Here is a 6,000-nt window from a genome sequence, read left to right as displayed (position 1 = left end):
GAGCCACACTGGCCGCACAGGGCGCCGTGTCGCAGTTAGCGAGAACTCAGCCGTAGTGTGTAGTCTAGTGCATCTTGCTAGGAGAAGTTTGTGCCGCTTTCTCTGACGCCAGACATTACTGAAAAGTAATTTCGTTACTTTCTGGCGTACTTTTGAGGCACGCTGGCCGCACAACGCACTGTGACGCAGTTAGCGATGGGCAGCTCGGCCGTGGTGATAAAGTTAGTTTGGCGTGTAATGAATCTTAGAGGGACAAGTCTGTGACGTTTTTTGTGGCTCCGCAACAACATATACTTTCTTTCGGTACTCACGCCTCTTGAAAACGCGATGGGCGATTGCCAAGAGTGATAACATGGGGTGTGCTGCTGGCGCCGGCTGAACGCGCGAACGACGAACATATCAGAAACTTGTAATTCGAAAATTACGTCTTCTAAAGGACTGAAAAAAAAAAGGCATTGCACCCACGCATTTGTCTTGAGTGCCTGTTGCGTCCGTCTCTGTGTATGTCGCGTACCGTCGCGTCGCCCGAGGCCAAGTTTTGGAAACGCGAAGTCGCTCGTGTATTTGTGCTGCCTAAGTGCAGGAAATAATGCCCGGAAATTGGGGAACGCTTGGAAATCAGATGTTTTCATATATGTTTGGGATGAGTCGGGTATTTTCTACGCCATGTATGTAAAAGCGAATTGCTTTTGTTTGTAATGCCGCCCATCCACCGCTTTCGCACGTTTCGCCTCGCAGTATTCCTATGTCTAAATACCAAAATGACTCATGCTTGTAACATGCTGTTACGTGCTTGCAAATGTAACATGCTTGTAATTTACTTTTTTTTTTTCAGATGGTACCGTCCGGTGGAGCTTCATACAGGAACTACTGCCTTACCTGCTGGTGTCACAACGTTGGATGAACGCACAAAAAGCGCGGAACGAGCTTTTATATAGAGCAAAATAAATATTTCCTCATTGCACAAAAGGTCTTGCGTCTACTTTGTGAAATTGCACGTGGCACAGACTCGATAGGACTTTACGAGATCGTTCGTAATCATTTTTATTAAATAATAAACCGATTCTGCACGAAGAGCAAAAAAAAAAAGAAAAAGAAAGGAAAAGGAAAGGGAGGGGGGGCGCAGCCGGTGTGCTAGCTTGCGTTTAAAATACGCGCGCCCAAAACCGAAACCGGAAGTGATGCAAGTGATCGACACCGACCGCTTGGCACGCTGCAGTCAATTCGGCTGCTGGGCCCTATGGGAGTGTCCCCTCTTGTTGAATTTCCTTCTCTATGGTGGTAGCCTTAGGAGCTTATCAGATCAACCACGTGTGGGCCGTGACTTTGAACAGCGCGGAAGCAACGAAGCGGATGGTTGACTTGAAAGAACTACAAGTGAAAAGGCGACGGTGTCTAATCGTAGACCCACAAGACCACCAGATCAGGCTCAGGCTACACTGGCTTCTGCACGGGGTGGACGACGAGGATGTGCGGACGGCGTTGGCGACTTTCGGCAAGGTCACCGAGATTACTCGAGAGCGTTGGCGAGTGCAAGGTGTGAGTGACAAGGGGTCCACAACACGTTCAGTGCTCCTCAAGCTCAAGCCGGGCATGAAGGTAGATGACCTGCCTCATCAAATAAGGGTAGGCGGTGAACTGGCTCTAGTGGTGGCACGGGGGCGTCCGATGCAGTGCTTGCGCTGCCGTGGCGTTGGCCATGTACGCCGTGATTGCAAAGTGCCACGCTGCTCGCGGTGCAGGTGGTTTGGACACACAGACGCACAGTGCGTTCGCACCTACGCCACGGCGACGGGTCCGGGTGCTGGAGTTGAATCGTCGGAACAGATTATGGACACCGTTGAAGCAGAGGAAGCAGCCGAAGGTACCAGTGAACCAGAAACGCTGGCAGCGTCCAGCAGCGAGCGGCAATCGACGCTCGTCTGGGCGACCGGCGAACAACACAATGGGCCTTCAGTGGGCTCAGTCGTAGTAGAGAAAGAGGTAGAAAAAGTAGAAGAAGCCACCAATTCTCCGGAAATTACCGAGGTTTTGGAGCTTGCGAAGCCACAGAACGCACCAGCAGCGAGCGTCGCCCGGTTGGGCAGCGTTGGTGCCGCAGCGAAGCGCGGTCATGACCAGACCGACAACGCGCCAGCCAGCAGCCACGAAGAGCCACCAGCAAAGGCGGTCCAGGGTCGGAGGAGTAGCCTTAGACCACGGCCCAATGTGCTGGACAGGAATCCTTGTGACAAGCCCCCTCCGACTGAAAGCGAGACCGTTCAATGTGACGGCTCCGGAGGCGTCTAGCGTGGCGCTAGACGTGAAAGGTAAGCGCCATGCTCCGGAGCCTACCTCCAGTTATAATCAGACATGGCTTCCGAAACGTCCCTGTGTTTATCTACTTTAAATGTACGAGGATTGGCTGCTAAAAGAAATCAGAGTCAAGTATATCGCTTAATGACTGATCAGGACCTGGATGTGTTAGCCATCCAGGAAACAAAAATAGCAGGGGAGGCAAATACCGCGAGCATGGTGCAGCGTTTCACGTCACGGTATTACGCCGTAGTCAGCCATGCAAATGGTGCGTCAGCTGGGTGTGTGCTTTTTGTTAAAAAACTGTCGGGACTGGTTATGCAGGAAACTGTCTCGTCACCAACAGGAAGGTTAGTTGTATGTGATTTTTTGTTATGCGATAAGGAATGGCGGATTTTGTGTCTTTATGCCCCAAACGAAGTGGACGCGAGAGAAAATTTCTTCGCGAATGTTAAGCAGTATTTGAGTACACAGAAGCGCGTTGTTTTAATGGGCGATTTTAACTGCGTGTTGAATGGGCGTGATAAAACGAGCAGGAGTGCTTTCGGAGACAAAAGCACAGATTTGTTAACAGACCTAATCAAGGAATATGACTTGGATGACGTGGCTGAATGTCTACAGACGGCTCATGGTGTGGAGTATACGCACTTTCAGGGCACTAGCCATGCTCGCCTCGACCGAATTTACGCTTCATTGGACATGGTTCCCAAGTGTAATAATTACGACGAGGTACCAATGTCATTTTCAGACCACTGCCTTGTTAAATGCCTGATAGGTACGAAGAAACACAGCTGCAGTTTTAATTGGGATTTATGGAAAATTAATGCGAAGCTCATCAGTGACAAAACTTTCATTGACACAGTAAAAAATAAATTAAGTGAAATAAACTTTGCATATGCAAGCAATATGGGAGAACAGTGGGAATGGTGCAAACAGAACATTAAAATGAAGGCTCTTGAAAGGTCAAACTGCATAAGATACGAAGAAAGAAGGAACGAAAGTGCACTAAGAACAATGCTCAAGAGGTTGATTGAACTTGAAAGCAGAACGCCTGGTGCATTTAAAGATGATGTGCGAAAAATTAAACAGAAGCTTCAAGTAATAGAAGAGGAAAAATACCGTGGTGCAATCGTGAGGGCGAGGGCGGAAGCACTAACCGCAGGGGAAATGCCAACGAAAAGGGCGTTAGGGTTAGAAAAGACATACGCCAGTCGAAATCAAATTCATGAGATTGAGTGGAACGGTAATTTGGTAATGAATAACTTTAGCATAGCAGATGTGTTTTCCCAGCATTACCAAGCGCTCTTTTCGCTCCGAAAGGTTGACGTGCCTAAGTTTAAGAATGCTTTTTTGGGTGTCATGCCACAGCTGGACGATGAATTAAAAGAAAGATTGGAGCAGCCGATATCAGAGGAAGAGGTTTATCGAGCTATAGATAACTTAAATAACGGTAAATCACCCGGACCAGATGGGTTGAGTGGAGCTTTTTACAAAGCTTTTAAACAGGAAATTACCCCAGTCCTTGCCGCAGTCTTTAATGAGGCTTATGAGCTTAATGTGCTGCCACCGTCGTATCGCACATCTCATACAGTCCTCATACCAAAAACAGATCAAACGGGAAAACTAAGGTTGCCCACGTCATACTCATTGACAAACGTCGACTATAAGATCTTCATGAAGATCTTAGCAGCCAGGCTTCAGACTGTTATGCCCGAAAAGCCGAAATAGTAGGCGACCATCAAACTTGTGGTATAAAGGGTCGTTCGATTCTAAACAACATTCATAAGGCTAGATGCGTTCTGGAGTGTTGTGACGTTATGCAGGTTTGTGTCGCGGTTCTCCAGATAGACCTCGAAAAGGCATTCGACTGTGTATCACACGATATTTTGTTAGCTCTATTGGAATACATCAATGTTGGTACTGTTATCAGACAAGGTGTAGCCACGGCGTACCAGAACTGCTCCACACAGTTAATTGTGAACAAGACGATAGGAAAGTCAATTAGTGTGCAACGTTCTGTACGCCAAGGCTGCCCTCTCAGCCCTCTTCTCTTCTGTGTGTATATTGAAACACTGTGTCGCTCTATATTGCAGAATGATGCCATTGAAGGTTTTCGCCTGCATGCATCAGAAGTTAAACTCTTGGCGTATGCAGACGACGTAGCTCTTTTCTGTGAAAACAAAGAAAGTGTTATTGAAGCAGTTAGGGTGGTTAAACAATTTAGTGACATCTCTGGAAGTCCTGTCAATTGGGGAAAGTGCCTGGGGTTTTGGCATGGAGAGTGGCCTTCGACCCCGGCCACTTTTGCCAACATTAGGTGGGAAACTACTCCGGTAAAATATCTTGGTGTGCCGCTTGAATTTTATAAGGATAATGATCGGTATTGGCAACAACAAGTGAAAGAGATGCGTGAGAAGGTGGAAAGATGGAAAGTGGCTAATCTATCCATCTTCTCCAGAGCAACAGTGTGTAATTTGTTCTTTATCAGTGAGATTTGGTACAGAATGCAGGTGTTATACTGTTCTCGGCTAAACATTCAGAAATTTCACCGCATATTTGCCGTGTTTGTGTGGGCCTCGAGTTGGGAGAGGTGTAGTCGGACGAACCTATTCAGGCGCGTCAAAGATGGGGGAGTAGGTCTGGGACACCTCTTTGTGCGTCAGCTCGTAAACAGATTTATATTTTTTCGAGACGTCAGGGACCCTTTCTTGCGCACTGTGTGTCAGATGAGAATAAGCAAAGCGCTACCAGATTTTATTGTTGCCACAAGCAGTATTCCCGGAATGCTTACGGGGTTTTTTAAGGAGGTTGTCTCCACTGTGCGCTTCCTAAGTGTACGTTTTTCAAAGGATTACCTGAGTTCTGTCCAAAGAAAAAAGCTGTACAGGGATCTATGCGACACTGAATTTCCGGTTCCTTTATATAGATCCCTTTACAGAGGTTGCCAGGGCCAAAATGTACTAAAAAGGGTAAAGCGTATGCAAATTCCACCAGGGGTAAAAACCTTTTTTTTTTTTCAAGGTTCATACAGGAACGCTTTCAGTAAAGACAGTTTTGAAAGAAAAGGGTTTTTTTGTACCATGGGGAACATGGGGCTTGGTACACATTGCTTAATCTGTAATCAACCCGAGACAATTGACCATGTTTTTCTACATTGTTGGGAGGGAGTGTTCTTGTGGGGTGTTTTACAAAGGACAGTCAAAAAATAATTCCCTCTAGTACCCTACGGTATCAGATATCTAGCGATTGAAAACGACGATGGGCTTCCTTTTGATCTGGTAATGCTCGTTGGCCTTCACAGTATCTGGCGCGCTAGAATGGCGGGCTATTACTGTGACCCAGACGCACGACCTGCGCGAATGTACTTCCGAGAGAGTATAAATGCCTTTCTGGAGGTGCAGAAAGCGCATGAATGCGCCCCGGAGTGGCTGTCAAGGTTAGAACCTTTGGCAACATTAAGAGAATTTTGATGTGATTGCAATCATGCTGGTTGGTAAATGTTACATATGATTTTCACGTGCTACTTCGTTGAACTGGGCTGTTGATAAATGAGTGAATTTTGCACATGAGACAATAAAGAAAAAAAAAAAAAAAAAGCTTCGTGGCGTAGTGGTTAGCGCCGCGTGTTCGGAAGCGCGGGGTCCCAGGTTCGATTCCACTACAGACACAACTTTCGGAATTTTTTTTCTCATAAAAGTAGACGTG

This window comes from Dermacentor silvarum, chromosome 4 (assembly GCF_013339745.2).
Source record: "Dermacentor silvarum isolate Dsil-2018 chromosome 4, BIME_Dsil_1.4, whole genome shotgun sequence".
NCBI lineage: Eukaryota > Metazoa > Arthropoda > Arachnida > Ixodida > Ixodidae > Dermacentor > Dermacentor silvarum.
Note: the sequence above shows the minus strand (reverse complement) of the source record.